At 46.8% G+C, this 22,181-nt stretch overlaps 1 protein-coding gene across 1 annotated transcript in view; it reads right to left on the bottom strand.

The window, feature by feature from the left end:
- The window catches only part of LOC105466888 (interleukin 17B), a 32,375-nt gene extending 10,268 nt beyond the window's left edge, over window positions 1-22,107 (bottom strand). The window contains exon 1 of the mRNA XM_071098233.1: window positions 19,684-22,107. The gene's annotated coding sequence lies outside the window, so the exon portion shown is untranslated. The remainder of the gene's footprint in view (window positions 1-19,683) is intronic.
- Window positions 22,108-22,181: the final 74 nt, after the last annotated feature.

The raw sequence follows: 22,181 nt of genomic DNA, 5'->3' as shown, positions 1-22,181 counted from the left end.
GGAAAAGACTGCAGACTTCAGGCAATCGTGGTTGGACATTTGCCCTGCCCCTTATTATATGGTCATGTCCACCCCCCTCACTTCAGTGGGCCTCCGTTTCCTCATGGGGTTGTTAAAATGCATTAATCATTAAAATTATTGTTTGCCTGGTACATAATGGTACTTAATATTTGGCAAGTTTGGGCTGATATTTTCTAGTTTGGTTTGGTTTTATACGTGCCTGAGTTTGTTGTATAGTGTTTTTGTGGGTGTATGTGCTATTTTTGCTTTTTGATTATGAAGAGCCAGTATAGATTAATATTTAAAGCACAGACTTTGAACCAGAGTGCCCTGAACCTCATCCCTGCCACGTAGCAGCTAAGTCACCTTGGGCAAGTGACCTAACCTCCCTGAGCCTATGTCCTTGAAAGGGAGGTGGGGAGTTAACAAGATTACGTGTGGCAAGTGCCTGGCACAGGGAATGGCCCTGCTATTATTTTGTCATATACATTGTTCTTAGTTCTTCCCAATCAGGTGGCACAGAGCAATTCTAGTAAGCTCAATTCTAGCACTTTCTAACTGCCAGAGAGTCCCAGAAATAAAATGGACTGCCCTGGAAAAGAGTGATCTATCAGCAGAGACCAGAAGACCAGCCAGGAGGCTCTGGAAGAGGAAGGAGTGGCCCAGGTGTGTGTTGCGGGCTGGAGGGGTTGTTGAGCCTTTTTTTTTTTTTTTTTTTTTTGAGATGGAGTCTCGCTCTGTAGCCCAGGCTGGAGTGCAGTGGCGTGATCTCGGCTCACTGCAACTTCTGCCTACCAGGTCCCTGTTAAGCAATTCTCCTGCCTTAGCCTCCCAAGTAGCTGGGATTATAAGCATGTGCCACCACGCCCAGCTAATTTTTGTATTTTTAGTAGAAATGGGATTTCACCATGTCGGCCAGGCTGGTCTTAAATTCCTGACCTTACGATCTGCCCGCCTCGGCCTCCCAAAGTGCTGGAATTACAGGCGTGAGCTACCGTACGTGGCCGGTTTTTGAGCTTTTAAAGTTCCCTTCCAGCCTTGAGAGGTCCAGAGCTGATGTCCAAGACCCCAGGCTCCCATGTGGGGCTGTCAGGCCTGCTGTAACTCACCCAGACCTGGGACAGGAAGGAGTGCAAGAGAGCCTGTGGGGGACATGGAATAAACAGCCTGTCTCCAGGGCAGACAGAGGCGCCAGGCCCCCTGCCCACTGGAGTGTCCTCCCCTCAGTCCCGCGGGATGTTTATCCTCTGCTCAGAGTTTACAGGACGTCTGGATTCACAAGATCCGGAATTCTGACTTTTCCCCCAAAGCTGTCAACCCCTCCTCTGGCTGGGTGGGTCTGAGTCTGTTTTGGGTGGAAGGCCCCAGCCCTGCCCTCAGCAGAAGCAGGAAACAGGTACAGAACAAGAAATGTCCTCTTCAGCCCCCGAGAGCCACTCCTGGCAGAGGAAAAGGCCACATCTGTGGGGGCGTGAGAAGAAAACAGTCAACATCTCCCAGCGGCTGTGTAGGGAGACGAGTTCTGGGGGCTCATGGGCTGCAGGGGCTCATGGATGGGGCAGAAAGGACTTCTTTTGCAGGTTGGGTTCAAAGGTCTGCACCCCAAACATTAAGCTACAAACCGATGGTACTTATCAAAGTCTGCCTTGCATATTGGCCTCTGTTACTGGGTCAGAGACCGCTGTTTTTATTGTGGTTGTTTTGGTGCATTGTGTGAGTGCGAATTTGTGGGTGGTGTCTTGTATGGGTGTGTTTTGTTATTGTTTTAAGAGCCATCAGGTAAGAGCTGCTTATAGACAGGATGAATGTCGTCCTCTCAGATGCTGCTCTCTGCACCTGGCTCAGGGAGCTGGGGGCCAGCTTGCGATTAGGGCAGGATTAGCAGAAGAATGTCCTGAGAGCTACACACAACATAACACTTAGAGCACAGGCAGCAACTCTGAGACACATCACATCACCCTTGATGGCCATAGCCAAGGCCTCTATCCTCATCCTCCTGACCCCTAGAAAACTCACAGGCTTAAATCTCCCCCTGGCCTCCCTGCAGAAGTTTATCTCTGTGGCCTGAACTCTTAGGAGGCAATGTTGAGAAGCTGCTTCCGGTGGAGGTTTAAATATCTGGCCTAGGATGTTCTGTAAGTTTCTGTGAGCTGTGACCTTCAAGGAATTAGCCTATGGACAATGAAGAGCCTTTGAGAGTTATTGAGGAAGGTTCATTCCATTCATTGCACAAATATATATTGAATATCTACTATGTGCCAGGCACTGGGGACATAGTGGTGAACAACTAAAACAGTTCTTGTGTCACCAGGCTGGAGTGCATGGCGGTACAATCTTGGCTCACTGCAACCTCCGCCTCCCGGGTTCAAGTGATTCTCATGCCTCAGCCTTCCGAGTAGCTGAGGTTACAGGCGTGCACCACCATGCCTGGCTAATTTTTGAATTTTTAGTACAGATAGCATTTCACCATGTTGACCAGGCTGGTCTTGAACTCCTGACATCAAGTGATCTACCCGCCTCAGCATCCCAAAGTGCTGGAATTAGACATGAGCCACTGTGCCTGGCCTATTCCCGAACTTATGTTCTAATGCAGGATGGGGCTCTAACAATATCAATGTTTTAGGACAAGCCTACAGCTGAGGGGTTCTTGCTGGGCCCCTCTCCTCTCAGTCCTGTGCACCTCCTGCATGCATGGGGAACTGCTGGATCTTCTGGGAAGCCCATGACCTCAGCCCTCAGGGCATGTGGAGGAAGGTACAACGTCTCCAGAATGTGAAATCTTGCCAAATTTCCACTGGAAGGTCAGTTCTCATAAATATTGTGAGGAAAGAGGAAGAAATGGCTAGTGTGGAATCTGACCATTTCCAAAGTCTGGTTCCCAGGAAATAAGCCTCGGTAATTGCTCTAATGTGAGAAGGCAGCTTCAGGGTTTATGGCTGTGGGAGATGGAAGGCATCCAGCCAAGGACCCATGCAGATGCTGATGACAATTGCATGATGGTAACAGGGTTACCCCTGAAGCACTCTACAATTTGAAAAACACTTTTAGCCCAGGCGCCATGGCTTATGCCTGTCATTTCAACAGTTTGAGAGGCCGAGGCAGTAGAATTGCTTGAGGTCAGGAGTTCAAGACCAGTTCTGGCAACATAGCGAGATCCTTGTCTCTACAAAAAATAATTTAAAAATTAGCCAGACATGGTGGCATGCATCTGTAGTCCCAGCTATCCAGGAGGCTGAGAGGCAAGAGGATCACTTGATCCCCGTAGGTCAAGGCTGCAGTGAGCCGAGATCACACCACAGCACTCCAGCCTGGGTGACAAAGCATGATCCTGTCTCAAAAAAAAAAAAAAAAAAAAAAAAGAACACTTGTATATCCATGACTTTATTTATTTCCTGGATCAACACATGAATGTAAATATTTCACAGAAGAAGCTGAGGCACAGGGAAAAGAAGTAACCTGTCTATAGCCATACAGTGAGGAGAAAAGGGACAGAGCTTGGGATGAAAGTTGAGCCCCTGAGGTCCCTTTAACCTCAGCTACCCTAACCTTTGCCCCAGCTTAGGGAAAGTGAATGAGCACTGGAACCAGCAGTGGTTAGAGGTGGGTGCCTGTCATTAGGCAGCAGACGCAGAGCACCAAAGGCTATCCAAGTTATTTCTACCATGATCAGCTATGCTTTATGGAGAAATCTACATTGGAGAAAAATGTGTCTGGTGAGAGGGCTCCATGCCAGAGGGATAAGTTTTCTGAGTCAGCTCTGGAGAGAATTCAGGGGTCAGGCTGACCCTGATCTTTCTCTCCCCAGCAGTGTGCTCTTAGAAAAACCTAGGATTGTTCAGCCCTTCAGTCTGGCCAACACATGGCTATGTTCATAAATTCTTGTCTTCCATATTGGGATTCCCTTGTATTTTATCCCATTATCTCAACCACAGAGCTAGCTCTGACCCTGGCATTCCAGAATTACCTACAAATCTTCTCATTTTTTAGTCAGTTTCTTAGACTCTCAAGTTCAACAGGACCATCAGGCTTCTCAATGATACTATCGTATGTGCTCCCCAGCCTTTTATTAGTTGTTTTAAATGTCTGTCTCCCTGCTTCTGCCATCTGCTGACTGCAAACTGGCTTTTTGCAAATATACAGAGCAAAACTGTTCCCTCTGCCCTAAGGCAAGCAGTATCAGTCAGTATAGGCCAAGTTGCACTGCAGTAACAAGCAACTCCCAAATCTAAGAGGCTCAGCCCAGCAGAAGTGTCCTTATCACCTATGCTACATAGCCTGTGCAGGCTCACAGGGCATGCTGTGCTTATCAGAATCATGCAGGGACATGGCGATGGATGCTTCATCACAACATGCTTCCACAAGTGCCAAAACAGAGTCAGAGGTCTGTAGACAACAGATCTGCAGAGGTCAAAAATCAGGCTCTGGAGTCTCTGTTCCAGCCACATATTTCCTTTGAGCAAATTCATCTCCTTAACTGTCAGTTTCTCATCTATTAAATGAGGACAATGAAAAAGTACTGACTTCACAGGTTTGCTATGAGGCTGAGAGGATGGGTGTAAGCCCATAACATAAAGTCTGGTTCACAGGAAGAACTCAATAAATGTCAGCTGATAGGAAGTTGGCAGAATATTCTGTTCACTTAATTGTGGCTACCATCTCTAGAGAGAATAACCCTGGTTCTTTCCACTGTTCCTTGCTTTAACCAGTTTAATTTCTTTGAAGAGTTAAGGAATTGTCTCTTCCTAATTGTCATTTTCGTATTATTTTTGACGCATTTTTATTCCATCAGAGAGATTCAAAGTTGAGGCAGAAAAAGGTAACCCCAAACTAGATTTATCCCGTTCAACTTTCATTACCAAGTCTTTCTGAGAAGTCCAAAGAAGGAAGATCAAATTTGGAAAAGAATCTTTGCTTGATATAAAACTCAATGGCAGATAGACAGAGAAATCAAACTGGAACGTCAGAATTGGAGGGGACTTTTAGAACGAGACCCATCCTCTCCTCTCTTTTACAGATGGGAAAACAGAAGTCCAGAGAGGAAAATAGACCGATACAGTGTCACGCCGCAATTCAGTGTCAGAGTTGGGACCAGAATCTACTTCCTTTAATCCCAGCCATGGGGCTTTCCATGTACTACATAAGAGGACAACATTCTTCAGTACTGGGATGGGGGAGGAGGGGATCTCCTGGAATTATGGCTTGTCCTCATTTCACAGAGTTGTACTCCAGCAGAGCTGTAAAGTTAAGAGTCCTATAAACATTACCTTATTAAGGCTTCTTGGAAACCCAAGGTCACAACTCCTCTGGATCATGGGACATGAGCTGAGCATCCAGTGAACAAACAGATGGTAATGTTACATTTTTCACTTCGTTAATGCAACCTGGCTTCTAATTATAGGATTTGTTTAACGGTCCTGGGTGGTTTATGAAGGCTTGGAATCAGCCTGCAGTCCTGAGGGTGGCTGAGGAGTATCAGACCAGGAGACGCACGCAGGGGTTGGGGCCTCAAGGCAGGGAGGGGAGACGAGGACAAACAGAGTCAACTTCAGCCAAGGCCTGGAAGAGGATATTTAAGTAATTTTCCCTAATCTAACCGAGCTGCTCCCAGTTGGAAATCATTTCTAATAACGTCTGTGGTGCCATAACCCTTTCATACATGGGTGGTGAATATGCATTTGTTCTATGGGAATTAGGTGAAATAATTATCATATTACTCTAGTCATCCATGTCAAATTGAATTCCCCTGCAATGGTGGTGACCAATGCAGTGACCCCCTCCCTGTCCCTGGGGAAAGATGGCTCAGGGGCCTGGCTCCATCTCTTTGTCTGTCACTATAGTTAAGCTCATGATCTAAGGAGGCAACAGGTGGAGACTGGTCGGGGGCAGAATGGGATCATTATGAAGATGAAAGGCTCCCAGCCTCATGCAGCCAATCTGGGATACAAGGGTCTTGTGAAGACTCTCCCACGCCCAGATGCTTAAGGTCCAGCCCAGCTACCACATAGTCACATCCCTCTCCTCATTCAGGGCTCTGTTGCAAGCTCAGCCTGGGCCCCCACTGCTTAAGGAAACCCCCCCAAAACCCTCGTCATGTCCCAAGTTTTCCAAATCTCACAGAACCTCCATTCCTGAGTTAGTACACACACACACACACACACACACACGCACAGAAATCCACAAGGCCCTCTAAGTCCCTTCACCAACCCAGCTCCGTAAACGCTTAAAGCTAGGTAAGTGATTTCCAATGTAGGGTGTCATTTGAGGCTTAGGAAGACTATCAGGTCTTCTATTTTTACCTCTGTCTTTTCTCATTTCTAATTTTTATTTGTGTTAAAGAAACATATTAGTATAATAGCACCTTATAGAATTTATAAATAAAGATTCATTTTTAAAAATAACATTAAATTAAAAAAATTTTAATAAACTGTTATTTATTGTTAGGGGTTTATGATAAAAAAGGATTGGGACCCCTGGACCAGGATTTTGTTTTTTTATGGGGAGTTTTTTCTTTGTGTTTTTTTGTTTTGTTTTTTCTTTGAGAGAGTCTGATTCTGTTGCCCAGGTTGGAACACAATGACGCTATCTCAGCTCACTGCAACCTCCACCTCCCGGGTTCAAGTGATTCTCCCACCTCAGCCTCCTGAGTAGCTGGGATTACAGGCACCTGCTATCATCCCCGGCTAATTTTTGTATTTTTATAGAGATGGGATTTCACCATGTTGGCCAGACTGGTCTTGAACTCCTGACCTCAGGTAATCTGCCCATCTTGGCCTCCCAGACTGCTGGGATTACAGTACAGGAGTGAGCCACTGCTCCCAGCGTTGGACCAGGATTTTGAACTCAAAGCCTCTTAACCCTGGGTGGGATGGTCCCAGCCTGTCGGGACTGGGAAGAGCAGGGAGAAAGACACCCAGGCTTAGAGGCACAGAGAACCTCGGCCACGGGGGTGTCACCAAGTGACTGTCTGCCCCAGGCAAAGTTTCTATCCTTTAACACCAAGATAAAATGGCTTCAGCTCCCAACCCACACCATCAGAGAGTGCAGGGAATTCTTCCCAATTTTAGAGTTTTAGGGGGCTTAAGTTTCTGCTAAAGTAGTCCTTGGCACAGCCTGCTGTTTCACGGCGCTGGCTCCCGATTGGGGCTCCTGTCTCCGAGGCTACTACCCATTCCCCCACCCACTGGGCCCCCTAAGCACCTCTCCTTCATCTCCCAAGTGTCATTCCTGGGAATGCAATGCTGAAAGCATGTCAGGCCCATCACTGAGCTGTCAGTGGAGGAGGGCGACCGACCGGCGTGCAGTGGAGGAGGGCGACCGGCCGGCGTGCAGTGGAGGAGGGCGACTGGCCGGTGTGCAGTGTGCAGTGGAGGAGGGCGACTGGCCGGTGTGCAGTGTGCAGTGGAGGAGGGCGACTGGCCGGTGTGCAGTGTGCAGTGGAGGAGGGCGACTGGCCGGTGTGCAGTGTGCAGAGGAGGAGGGCGACTGGCTGGTGTGCAGTGAAGGAGAGTGACTGACCGGTGTGCACGACTTCACCGTTGACTATAAGCTCTGCAAGCCTAAAGGTCACTGTCATGACCCCAGGAACTTCTCATCGGCCTTGTCTCACATTAGTCCCCAGCCTCCTACAGTTCCCAGGCCTCCTCCTTCAAAGGATGTCCTCCTTTCTCCCCATGCCCTGCCCTCTTTCCCAGCTTCTCATCCCCTTGCTGTCTCTCCAAGGCTGCCTGGAGAAACTCAAAATTTCTGTGACACAGGCCTCTTGTACATTGCAGGTGGGAGTACACAATGGTTACAACCTACATGAGGGAGGTGGGTAACGGGATAGAGCAATATCTATGAGAATCACAAATGCGCAAGGAATTTGACCCAACAGTCAGTCTTCTATGCCTTTGTCCAACAGAGGCAGCCCCATGTGGAAATGACACGAAGACCAGGACAGGCTTTGCAGCGTTGTTTGTAATCGCAAAGGACTTTTACGTCTATCTTTTCTAATTTCTATCTTTTATTTGTGTTAAAGGAATCTATTAGCACAATAGCATCCTCAAAGTGCTCATCCTTATAGGAAGCGTTGCATGACTTATGGCACATCCATGCCGTGGAACCCTATCCAACCACTCAGAGAATGAGGCAGCCCTCAGTAGAATGATACACTCCAATAGCCAATAGCTGTTAGTAAGCAAATGAATAAGGTGCATAAGAATGTGAATAGTACACCCCAATCTGTGCCCCAAAAATGCAGGGACTGTACATACGTATACTTGTAAGTGTATGTGCTTGTATTTGCATAGACTCTCTGGAAGTCTATATAAAAAGTTCAGAGTGATTTTCTCTGGGGAGGGGAATTAGGTTGATAAGGGGGTGGGGTTAGGAGGGAAGTTACTCTTCACAGAACACCCTGTGTACCTCTGTGATGGTGACAATGTATAGATATTGTCTATTCAAACAATAAATACCATTTTTAAATGAAAACATAAATTGCTGCTACCATATGCTGTGGATCACTTCATTTTCTCTCTTTCTCTCCCTCTGGAGGCTGGGCCCAAGAGGCCTTACCTTTGAGTCAATAAGGTCACCTAGAAGTGAGTCATGTCTTACCCCTCTAAGGCTGAAACAGCCACAGTCTCTGCATCTGTGTACGTGTGTGTGTGCGTGTGTGTCTGTGTGTATGAGGGAGGGATTGTTTTCCCCTTTCCTTCCTCAGCAGCAAGTTACCTAACCCCTTTATTGTACAAATAGAAAAACTGAGGTCCAATCGTCCACCCAGTGTCACCCAGTAAGTCATCCTCTGAGTGGCTCTGAATCAGCCTCTGGGCTTTGACTTAGGCTGTTCCCTTTGCTTCAGTGTCCTTCTCTGCCATTTTTACTCTTCAGGTCTCAGTGCATGGCTTCCAAGAAGCTTCCCAGATCCCCCAGTAGAAAATGAGATTTCAGCGTGCCCTATGCATCCCTGTGGCTCCGTACAAGTTAGCAATTGGCTCTTTACCAACCTGCCTTGCCCAACAGAGGGTGGACGTTCCCTGAAAGCAAGGACTTGGTCTTTGTCTCTGGAGCCCCAGGCCTAGTTCAGTGTGAAACCTAGAACTTCAGTGTTTAAGACCTGAATAAATAAATGAATAAATGCATGAGTGCATTAATTCCTCCATCTTCCGAAACCCTCTTGTTTCACTGAACCCTCTCATATCACTTAACATTGTCTTCCTTATAATGTAATTATTTCTGGGCATATCTGCAGTGGACACCTTCTTCCTACCTCCCTCCCTCTCTTCCTCTCTTCCTCCCTTCCTTCCTTCTTTCCTTCCTTCCTCCAGAATGTATTCTCAGACAGACAGAGATTCTGAGAACATTATTTGAGCCCCTGGGTCCAGCCATACCTAAAGCTGAACTACCCATGGACTTTTCAGTCACATGAGCCAATGAACTCCACTTTGTTTTGAAGCCACTAAGAGTTGAGTTTCCATTCTTCTCTGAAAAAGAGTGTTGAGGAATGTAGTGAATTGGGAACTGATCATAATCCTACAAGACACAATGCCAAACACAATAACTCTGAATGTTGAAATCCTGAAAAATCAAAATCCTGAAAATAGAATTCTGAAAAAATCATTTAAAAATGCGTTAAAAGATATTTATTTATAGATTTAAAGGGAATTTAATTGAGAAACATATCAAAACATGTCAGGACACTTTACAGACCACTTTACACAGTAAGATAGGCAATAAAGACATACACATTTTTGCAAGATAAACACTCAGGTACACTAAAAACAGTCGCGTGAGTCTCACAGTTTTGCGCAGATGAACTGTGTTCATGAAGAAATAGGTCAAAAAGAGAAATGTACAAATGCATATCACTATGGTTGTTAATTGTGTGTGCCCAACTTTCTAACTGTGGCCATCTGAAATACCATGACAAACAATCTAAGTCTTTTGACAAGATCAATAAAAAACTGCAATGGGTCACCACTGCAAATACAGTCACCCAAAGAACCGAGATCTTGAGAAATTTTATCTTTCACAAATGCACATGTACAAAAAGGACTTCTCTTCATTTATTGAGGAAGTTTCAATGCCTCTGCATACACGCATTATGCTTACAAAGTCCACGTTGTGATAATGCACTTTTGTGGAGTCAGATTTGCAAAAACACATGAAACTAATTAGGATTCTCTAAAAGTCTTTGCAGAATTCCAGTATTGGAAATGATGTGAAGATGATATGAAAACTGTATTACAGGGATAGATTGTGGACAATTACACAGAGATAGTCCATAAGAGCTGGCCAACTTTCACAATCATTCACTATATTTTGAAGTCTTGCATGAAGATGAAAAGCTGTTTTGTTCTTTTAGCGTATGGCTCTGCTTGGAGAATACGTCACACTCATTTTCTACGTGGCGCTGCTCTTTCTGAAACTCCTCTGTGATTCTATATGCATAGCCATGAGCCTTCCCTATTAAATGTTCCCATCTTTTTTTTAACTTTTGTTTTAGGTTCAGGGGTACAGGTGCAAGTTTGTTATATAGGTAAATTTAGCATCACAGGGACTTTGTGTACAGATTATTTCATCACCCAAGTAACAAGCATAATATCTGATAGATACATTTTTTTATCCTCTCCCTCCTCCTACCCTTCACCCTCAGGCAAGCCCCAGTGTTTGTTGTTCCCTTCTTTGTTTCCATGTGTTCTCAGTGTTTAGCTCCCACTTATAAGTGAGAACATGTGGTATTTGATTTTCTATTCCTGCATTAGTTCTCTTAAGATAATGACCTCCAGCTCCATCCATGTCGCTGCAAAGGACATGATCTCTTTTTTTTAATGGCTGCATAGTATTCCATGGTGTATATGGGCTACATTTCCTTTATCCAGTCTGCCATTGATGGGCATTTAGGTTGACACCATGTCTTTGCTACTGTGAGTAATGCTGCAGTGACACTGCAATGATGCATGTGTCTTTATAGAACTATTTATATTCCAAATTTTCCCATCTTCTGCACCATGTTTTTATGGTGTTTTTGGCTCACAGAAATTCATTCCACATCCACTCATATACAGACCACAGATGTGGTGGAAATAATGCTGGTGATTGAACAACAACACCATTATGTAAGTGTCTTCTTATCCTACTGTGCACATAATTACTTCTGAACCAGTCAGTGATTTCACTGGCTTCTTCAGGCAAATGCGACTTTAATTCATTAAACGCTCCTTAAATGTTATCAACTGGAAGGAATGCCAATGCAGTCAAATGACGCATTTTTATTTTTTAATTACTTTTTATTTTTATTCTTTTGAGAAGGAGTCTCGCTGGAGGAGTCTCCAGCCCAGGCTGGAGTGCAATGGTGCAATCTCAGCTCACTGCAACCTCTACCTCCCAGGTTGAAGCAATTCTCATACCTCAGCCTCCTGCGTAGCTGGGACTACAGGTATGTGCTACCATGCCCAGCTAATTTTTGTATTTTTATTACAGATGGGGTTTCACCATGTTGGCCAGGCTGGTCTTGAACTCCTGGCCTCAAGTGATCCATCTGCCTTGGCTTCCCAAAGCGCTGGCATTACAAGTACTGGGATTACTGGGCCACCACACCCGGCCCGCAGTTTTAAACTGAAGTTGTTGTTGTTGCCGTATCTTGTGGCCAATCCACTCATCTGAATTTTCTGCCAAATGCAGTGGGCTGAATGAAAAAACTAAACTGTATTGCTAAGACCTTGAAATTCACTTTTAGAAGCTTGATCACACCTAATTCCAAATCTGTCAGTATGGTTTGAGGATTCAGTTGAAACCCATTTTCTTTTGCAAAGTTCACAAAATCTTCAAATCAGTGTTGATAAAGTGCTTCACTTTTTCCAGTCATTAATATACACAGAAGCAGATACATTCCAGAAATTTCAGATCTAACAGGGACATGAATTGTATATAGTTGATCTTTTAAGAAAAACAAAAACAAAAAAAAAACCAGGACATTTTGAAAGTGCCATTCATTGGCCAAAGTGAAGCATGTGCTAGTTTTTCTGTTAGATTTATAGTTAATATAAAAAGTCTATCTTCTTTAACAGTCAAACCCCTTATCGAGAATAGTTTGGCTGGGTGCAGTGGCTCTGTTATTTCAGCACTTCAGGAGGCTGAGGCAGGTAGAACGCTTGAGTCCAGGAGTTTGAGACCAGCCTGGGCAACATGGAGAAATCCCATCTCTACAAAAAATACAAAAAATGTAGCCAGGCTCAGTGGTGTATGCTTGTAGTTCCAGAAGGCAGAGGTGGGAGGATCACCTGAGCCTGGGAAGTTGAGGCTGCAGTGAGCCATGATCGCACCATTACACTCCAGCCTGGGTGACAGAGCGAAACCCTGACTCAAAAAAAATAAAAATAAAAGAAAGAATAGTTCACCATGTAATGTGCTTTGTAACACTGGAGGAAAAACACCTCGATATCAGCAAATGCCTTTGGTTCAGAAGGTCGCTGAACTGGTCGAACTCTTCTCATTCTCTGACGAAGGGCGTTTTTTTAAGGCAAGCATGGCGCTATATGGGAAGGGGAGAAGTTGTACCCAATTGAATAATTTGGCAGGAGAGCGTTCTTGTATTTTTCACCTGTGTCTTCACTTCTTTGATATTTGAAATACTCACCGCACTTGTACTTGGAGAGTGGTTGTGGTCTACACATTCTGCAGGTGTGTGTTGTCCATTTGAGTGGTTATTGCTCAGCCATTGCAATTAAGTGATATTCTGGCTTTTGCAGCACCAATAATAACTCATTTTTAATCTTTTTTTTTTTTTTTTTTTTGAGATGGAGTTTTGCTTTCACCCAGGCTGGAGTACAGTGGTGTGATCTCTGCTCACTGCAACCTCCACTCCTTGGGTTCAAGCAATTCTCCCACCTCAGCCACCTGAGTAGCTGGGATTATAGGTGCCCGCCACCAGGCCTGGCTAATTTTTGTATTTTTAGTAGAGACAGGGTTTCGCCATGTTGGTCAGGCTGGTGTCAAACTTCTGACCTCAGGTGGTCCACCCGCCTTGGCCTCCCAAAGTGCTAGGATTACAGGCATGAGCCACCGCAGCTGGCCCATTTTTAAACTTTTATTTTTTACCTTAAGTAGCCTTGTACACTTCACTATCACAGCCTTTTTGTGAGGGAACAATTTCACAGATCTCTTTCATTGTGTTGTAAGAAACATAATGAAAAGAAATGCTATTCTGTTTCCCTAGTACCAAATCTGTATTAGTCAGGGTTCTCTAGAGAGATAGAACCCATTGGATGTGCATGTAGATGTATGAGAGATTTATTAGGGGGATCGACTCACATGATTACAGTGGCTGAGAAGTCTCGCAACAGGCCGTCTACAAGCTGGAGATCCTGGGAGGCTGGTAGCATGACTCAGGCGGAAAGCCCCAGGACCCAGGGGCCACTGGTGTAAGTCCTAGAGTCCAAAGGCTGGCAAAGCTGGAGTTCTGATGCTCAAGGCAGCAGAAATGTCTGTCCCAGCTCTCAGAGAGAGACCAATTGCCTTCTGTATTTGTTTTCTCCTGGCCCCCTGCCTATTAGATGATGCCCACCAACACTGAGGGCAGATCTTCCCCACCTATTTCACTCAGACCCACACACAGATCTCCTCTAGAAACATCCTCACACACACCCAAAATAATGCCGTATTAGGTTTCTAGATAGCCCTTCATCCAGTCAAGTCGATACCTAAAATTAAGTCCATAAGTCCACCCCTTGTCAAGTCGGCCCCAAGACACACCTCCAGAAACCATACCCAGTTTCCAAATAAAGACAACAACAAGGTAATAGCTCTGCCTAACATGATGAAACCATCCCGTGATTGTGATTTTAGGGATTTTAGATATTAGGGATTTAGACTTTAGGGATTTTAATCTTTTGGGACTTTAACATTCAGGATTATCATGTTTGAGATTATATCTTTCAAGACGATGATCCAAACTCCAGTGAACTAACACTTCCCCTTAACTGTATCGGAAAGGGTCTGATTTCCCTTCCTAGCTACCTGGGTGCTGAGCACAGCACTCTGTACATAATAAACACTCATACGTTTTTGAGAAAAGAGAGCAGCAGACCCAGGCAGAACAATTCTTTACTGTATTAGTCCGTTTTCTTGCTGCTGATAAAGATATACGCCAGACTGGGCAATTTACAAAACAAAGAGGTTATTGGGGCTGGGCCCAGTGGCTCACGCCTGTAATCCCAGTACTTTGGGAGGTTGAGGTGGGCAGATCATCTGAGGTCAGGAGTTCGAGACCAGCCTGGCCAACATGGAGAAACCCCATCTCTACTAAAAATACAAAAATTAGCCGGGCATGGTGGCAGGCACCTGTAATCCCAGCTACTCAGGAGGCTGAGGCAGGAGAATCACTTGAACCTGGGAGGAAGACTTTGCAGCCAAGATGTCGCCACTGTATTCCGGCCTGGGTGACAGAGCGAGACTCAATCTCAAAAAAAAAAAAAAGAAGAAGTTATTGGACTCACAGTTCCACGTGGCTGGGGAGGCCTCACAATCATGGCAGAAGGTGGAAGGCACTTCTTACATGGCAGCAAGAGAGAAGAGAGCTTGTGCAGGGAAACTCCCCTTTTTAAAACTATCAGATCTCGTGAGACTCATTCGCTATCATGAGAACAGCATGGGAAAGACCTGGCCCCATGATTCAATTATCTCCTACCGGGTCCTTCCCACAACACATGGGAACTATGGGAGCTACAAGACAAGATTTGAGTGGGGACAGAGCCAAGTCATATCACTCCCTTAACATTCTCCAGGGCCCTGCCCGGGTGCTGTCAGGTGGGCAGAGAGTAGCAACCCTGTTCACAGCTGGGGCATCAGGGATCTCAGCCACACAGCAAGTTAGTGGCACAACTGGGCCAAAGGCTTGGCCTCCTGGTTCAGTTCCCTTCTAAATCCTTTACCTATCATCCAAGAATAATGCTGGGTTTGGACTGCACATGCACACAATTGCACACAATACTCTGGACATAAACAAGAAAAATGGTAGTGGTGGGAAGTTGGTCATGGTTGGGAGAAGACAATTATCTTTTTTTTTTTTTTTTAATCTCAGTAAGAAATAACAAAGAAACAAATTTGAGTGGGTGGGACAGCCTTGTGGAACAAATTTGCGAAGTTAGTTCCCAGCATGTGGCACAAGGTTCCTAACTGTGTTGACTGTGAGCACTACCATGTTTGTTGAGTGAATTGTGGACGGTGGGGTTTTGTGTTAGGTGGATTTGATTAGCTGTGGCTGTCACCCTATAGTTAATAATAGGGTCGGGGCTCCTCCAGTCCTCACCTCCTGGTTTCTGAGGACAGTGCTGTTTCTAATACCCCAGAGGCATGTGCTCAGTGGCAGGAATTTTTGCCAGCTGCAAAATGACCAGGGCAGGGTGGCAGACAGAGGATGTTGGATTTAGGTCAGGGATTTGGTGGATTGATGCTGCATCCATTCCAACCTTCGTTACTGCAGAGCCTTGTAAGCTAAAAGCTACATTTCCCAGATTTCCTAGGGTTCTGGAGGGAGGTTACCTTCCTGTTTCTTCACAGTGGCTACTGGCAAGCACCCCATATGAGTTTGTCCACATCAGTGGTCCCTTACCCATGTTAAGCATTGAACTATGTCCCCCATCCCCAAATTTCTATGTTTAAGTCCTAATCCCCAACACCTCAGAATTTGACCTTATTTGGAAACGGGGTTGCCGCAGATGTAATTAGTTAATATGAGCTCAGACTGGAGTAGGGTGGGCCCTAATCCAATATGACTTATAAAAAGAGGACCTTTGGAAACAGCACATGCAGGGAAAACACCACGTGAAGATGAAGGCAGAGATCAGGGTGATACATCTACAAGCCAATAAATACCAAAGATTGCCAGCAAGCCACTAGAATCCAGGAGGCTTGGAACAGATTCTCTCTCACAGCCTTAGAAGGAGCCAGTTCTGCTGACACTTATCTCGGACTTCTAGCCTCCAGAACTGTGAGATAAATTCCCATCGTTTAAGCCACCCTGTCTGGAGTACTTGGTTATAGCAGCCCTGCCTGACTGACACAATCGGTCGCTGACTTTGTGGGTGTGGCAGAGGCAGAAGTGGCCTCCTAACCCTGGACACAGCTGCAGCGGTGTGTTCTTCACATGACAGTGGAGCTCCCCCTCCAGAGTCCACTGTAGTCAGAGTTATCCAGATAAACAGAGCCAACAGAATATACAGACACATAGAAGAGGAGAGTTATCTCAGAAACTGGCTCACATGATTACAAAGGCCGGCAAGTCCCATATTTTGCCATTTGCAAGCTGGAGGACCAGGAAAGCTGCTGGTATGACTCAGTCCAGGTTCAAAGGCCTGGAGCCAGGGGTGCCACTGGTATAAGTCCCAGCGTCCCACGGAGCAAGAACCAGGAGCTCTGATGTCTGGAGATAGGAGAAGATGAATGTCCCAGCTCAAGAAGAGAGAATTCACCCTTCCTCCACCCTTTTGTTCTAGTCAGGCTCTCGATGGACTAGATGTTGCCCCTCTGCATTGGCAAAAAGCGATCTGCATTGAAAAGCCAATCTCTTCCAGAAACACCCCAACAGACACATCCAGGAGCAATGCCTTACCAGCTATCTGGGCATCCCATAGCCCAATCAAACTGATACATAAAATTGACCATCACATCACTTCTGATGGCAGCAGAGGTAGCAACGGCCCCGACAGAATAATTATGTGTTTTTCAAAGTCATTTCCAAGGGTCCTTTCTAGGGCCTGCTTCTCTAATTTTCCTAATTGCGTAAGCTTTCAATTCCCTGTAGTAAATCCCTTTCTGCTCAAATGAGCAGGAATAGTCACTTTCCTACACATGGACCCTGACTGGTAAGACTTGATTAGACAATGGATACTGAATTAAATTTTCAATTTTGCACAGTTGCCATACATAAATTCTAAAACAAAGTAAGCTATCAAGGTCTTGTTGTATGCCTTTTTTAAAGTGATAATTGGACTGGGTGTGGTGGCTCACGCCTGTAATCCCAGCACTTTGGGAGGCTGAGGCAGGTGGATCACCTGAGGTCAGGAGTTCCAGACCAGCCTGGCCAACAGGGTGAAACCCCATCACTACTAACAATACAAAATGAGCCGGGTATGGTGGCATGTCTCTACTAACAATATAAAATTAGCCAGGTGTGGTAGCATGTGCCTGTAATTCCAGCAACTTAGGGGGCTGAGGGAGGCTGAGGGAGGAGAATCGCTTGAATCCAGGAGGCAGAAGTTTCAGTGAGCCGAGATTGCACCACTGCACTCCAGCCTGGGTGACAGAAGAAGAAACCTTCTCAAATAAATAAATAAATGTGATAATTGTCTTTTCTTCTAATCGCTAAAAACAAGAAATGCTCAATGAAAATCAAGACAAAAATCAAATACAGAAAACTATACTGAAGTAAGCCCAAATCACCCCAGATTCCCACCACCCGGAGATAACTTCTGTTCTTATTTCACCGAACATTCTTTCACACATCGCACAGTGCATTCTACATGCACAGTCACATGTGTTCCCCTGCACAGTTCAGGGTGCAATTAGTGTGGCCTGGTTTTCCTCGAAACTTCAAGTGTTCAAGCCCCATGTGCTGGTGATAGCAGGAAGTCCAACATGCAGCCCAGCTGCTCTCTACAGGGTTCTCACTGCCTCCCGCTTACACACAGAGGGTTCCCATACAGGCGTCTTGGAAGGAGGTGTCCAGTCCCACGTGGTCCTGTATCAATGCACTGACCATGGTGGAAGGACATGAATAACCGAGCAGAAGCTAATCCTGGTGAGTAATATTCGAGCTGTCAGTCAGGTTCACTACTCCCAAAGCAGACACAGTGGTAGAAGCCAGTGCTCCCCCTAGACCAGAGAAGGGCTCCAAGCCAACCACCCAGGGCCCTTCAATGCAAGCCTTTCCCACAAAGATTTGGGAGGACTGGGCTACACCATTGTGCCCCTTGCCATAACCATTCTTCCCTGGCGATCAACACAAAAGGTGTATTACATCCTTCTCCCAGGACAATGAGTCAATTCACCCTCCCCTGCCATTCCCAGAGATACTACCTTTGGGCACTCCACAGTGACTTCCTGTCCTGGCGTGGCTATGCAGTAGATAAGGGAAGAGACGACACACAAATTCAACCTCCAGCAGGGCGCCTTGCTACTCTCACACTTACCCTCTCCTGACACACACACATACGTACACATCATTTGACTTAAAAGGGATTATACAATTTATCTTCTTCAATACCATGCTTTTAAAAATAAAAAATAAAAAAAACTTGGGCCAGGCACAGTGGCTCACACCTGTAATCCCAACACTTTGGGAGGCCGAGGCAGGCAGATCATAAGGTCAGGAGATCAAGACCATCCTGGCTAACACGGTGAAACCCCGTCTCTACTAAAAATACAAAAAATTAGCTGGGCATGATGGCGGGCGCCTGTAGTCCCAGCTACTCGGGAGGCTGAGTCAGGAGAATCGCTTGAACCTGGGAGGCAAAGGTTGCAGTGAGCCAAGATCGCACCATTGCACTTCAGCCTGGGCTACTCAGTGAGACTCCATCTCAAAAAAACAAACAAAAAAAAAAAAAAGAAAGAAAGAAAACTCAATAGCAAGTTGTAGACAGTTTTTTGTTTGTTTTGTTTTGTTTTGCTATGTTTTGTTTTGTTTTGTTTTGAGACAAGGTCTCGTTCTATAGCCCAGACTGGAGTGCAGTCATGCAATCTCGGCTTACTGTAGCCTCTGCCTCACAGGCTCAAGTGATCCTCCCCCTTCAGCCTCCCAGGGAGCTGGGATTACAGGCACACTCCACCAGGCCCAGCTAATTGTTTGTATTTTTTGTAGAGACGGGGTTTCACCATGTTGCCCAGGATGGTCTCAAACTCCTGGGCTCAAGAGATCCTCTTGCCTCAGCCTCCCGAAGTGCTGGGATTCCAGGTGCGAGCCACCGCGCCTAGCCATGTGGACAGCTTTCCATGGTACGATGTTCTGAGAAAATGGTTGGATTGCAAGGCAAATACTTATAGGCATTTCATCACTAACTGTCCATGTTCCCATCTCGCATATAACAACTCTACCAACAACAACAACAAAAAAGTTTTATGTTCATCGAAGAGAATATATGGAGCTTGATTTTTAACCCAGGGGTTATGGGCCTTTTCAATGTAAAATTATTTCCCAACCGGCCACCTCCGAACTGAGCCTTCTGGGTAGAATTAGTGTGAATTCAGGGTTGCAGATTAGGGACAGCTTGGGCAGTGAGAACAGAAAGGGTGAAGTAAAGTCCATAGGATCTCAGGGCTGGAAGGGACTTGCCAAGTTGTCCAGCCTCTGCTTGCATTCCCTTAGTAACAGGGAGCTCACCACGTTACCAAGACAGCTTGTTAGCCCACTTCATCCTTGGTTAGTTCCACTGGCTTAAAAAGTATTTCCCACGTGGATCTAGATTCCATCTTCCTAAAGGTTCCAACTAAAGGTACCAATTCAAGGTTTCCCTTGGTCACTCTGTAGAGAAGTAAAGCCGGCTCTCCCAGGGCCCATGAGTCCTCTGTTCTCCTGGACAGCATCCCCCTCCCCCTGACTAAACACACCCTCTGAAAACACAGGACTCACCGATGCAAACTCACTCTCATAGTCAGCTCCTAACAGGAACCTCCCTTCACCTCCCAAGAAGCCTTACTCACACATACCAAGCAGCAGTCTGTCAACCGGTTTTCTCAAGGAATGGAGGGATTTCAAGGCTGCCTCTCCCCGTCTGGAAAGAAAAGCCACTTCACACAGCGAGTGGTTCATAATGTAAAGTGTTCATAACTCCCAAGAGATAGTATGGGCAGGAAATAGAAACAGCTTCCAAATATTTGAGACAGATTTATGGACACTGAGTCACAAATGGCTGCCATATACTTCTCCTTTTGAGCTAGTTTGGTGCCAGACTACCTCTCTTCTGATGTTCAAGGACCTGTCTCCAGGTCGCTTCAGTTCCTTGTCTTGACCTCCCGCAGTGGGCTTTCTGCTGACCAAGCCCGTTGACTCACAGACGTAGCCGACCAAAGCACTCAGCCAGGTGCAGATTTTGGGCATTGAAATGGTGGAGCTCTCTCCACAGCTTGCATTGCTAGTTTTTCTCTTTGTTCTTGATGACGAACTCTCTACTGTTTATACAGTAGCAGAACTCACAGAAGCATAACTTACATTTCACAGCCTCCAGGGTGGACTTTACATAAACACGATGTTTCTGTTAGGCCGGCTTTATCTTCCCCCTAGAATCTGTCGGTGGTGCTTTGGAGTATTCAACTGGGCCACTGTGCAGGGGTAGGGAGTGGTGTCACAAGCCTTCCCTAACCCACCATCTCTGACCTGCACCCCAGGGCATGCACATGAAAGGAATACATCTTCTTGGTTTGGAAAAGAAGGGGATGACATTAGTGGCGAAACCTCTGTGTCGGGTTCTTGCACCGCAACTCTGAGTCATAGCTTACATCCATCAAGCCCTCACTCTGAAGAGGCTCGGGCTAAACCTTTACAACCATTGTCTCAGTCATGTTACTCACCCTGTGCTACAGAGGAGACAGTGATCTTCACAGAAGTTAGTTCGTGGAGGGCTTTTCCCAGCCCCACCGTTGGGAGAAGAGGGGCAGGGCTGAGCCAAGTCTGACTGGAGTCCTGCTCACCTTCCCCCAGGACTGCACGGGCCACCTCGCCCAGCCCTCATGGCAATGCTGAAGGCAGGTGTGATTCTCACCATTTTATTACCCAGGGGGAAAGGGAGGCACCAGCAGGAAAGGGAGGCTGGGAGCGGCAGTTTAATAACCTGTCCAGACCTCACAGCTAGGAAGTGGCCAAGGTAGGAAGAAGCCCACCAGCCTCTCAACACCAACAGAATTCTTTCCTCAGAAGGAATGAGGGAGGGTAGAGGGGTAAGCACATGGCATTTTTAATCCTCCTGTTGGACTGGGAGCCTCTTAAGGTCAGGGACAGTGTCTGATTCAGCACCCCACCCCTCAACTGGCCCCACTCAGGATGTCACAAGGCCCTGTGTGCTACTGGAGGGGGTCCTGGGGTCGGTGACAGGCAGACCACAGCCTCTGGCCTGGAACGAGCAGAGAGGGGTTGGCAGGCCCATCCAGGCTGGGGGTCTGAGGAACTGTGAACGAGGCTGTGAACAGAGACCGCTGGGGTCCAGCAGGCCTGGCCACAGAAGGGAAGCTCTGCACAGTGGAAGGCAGGACCGGGTGGCAGCCCCGGGAGCAGGCCCTGCTGGCCCCTGGGAGGAGCCCTCCATGGGCCTCAGCACGACACTCCTAGGCTGGCAGCTGAGGCCTGGTTCCCGTGATCCCTTGATTTGTCTTTTCTGACCTTTCTTCACAGAGACCCTAGGAAGCCTGGGGACCCAGAGCCTGCCAGGGGAAGTCATACTCTCATGAAAGAGCTAGCCAGCAAGAAACTAGAACCGTGGACATGTAAGATAGGCACACAAGTGGCGAGTCCTAAGATGGAAGCAAGCAGAGGGTGTGACAGAATACTGAGGGGACCAGGGAATGGCTCTTCCAGAGGGGACTTCTCAGTCGGAGACAGGAGCAGGGGAAGGAGCGGCCATGGGAAGCTCTGGCAAGAAGGCATTTTTGGTGGCGAGCAATGCAAGCGCAAAAGCCCTGAGGTGTGAAAAACATTAAAGAATCTGTAGGAGGCCAAGGCGGCCAAGCAAAAGGAGAAAGAGGGACTCCGGCAAGAGATGGGCATTTCTCAGGACTGCAATGGCAGGAGAAAGAGATCCCCCTGAAGGACGTTCTAGATTCAAGCCCCTGCCCTGTGGCGACCTTGCCAAGTGGCTGGGTCAGGATCTTCCCTGTCAGGCCCAGGCCTCGTTTGCATGATGATGGGGGTAGCTTCTCAGGGTCCGGGCTCTCCTTCCCCATGTTCTCCTGTTCCCCCCATTCCCATCACCCAGATTCCGGGAGCCAGGACTGGTGTCTCCCCCACTGGAGGTTCCCAGGAGGTCTCAGGACTCCCACTGCAGTCCCAGGACGCAGGGGCTGGGCGAGAGGAAGGAAATTCTCACACAGCTTTCTCCCAGGGAGTTTGCTCTTGTTCCCAGGCTGACAACTGGCAACCCTCAGAACTCTGTTCCCCACCCCCTTCCTCCTCCTCCTCCTCCTCCACCTCCTCCTCCTCCTCTTTTCCCTGCCTC

The sequence above is a fragment of the Macaca nemestrina genome, chromosome 6 (genome assembly GCF_043159975.1).
Source record: "Macaca nemestrina isolate mMacNem1 chromosome 6, mMacNem.hap1, whole genome shotgun sequence".
NCBI lineage: Eukaryota > Metazoa > Chordata > Mammalia > Primates > Cercopithecidae > Macaca > Macaca nemestrina.
Note: the sequence above shows the minus strand (reverse complement) of the source record. Positions and strands in the feature narration are given on the sequence as shown.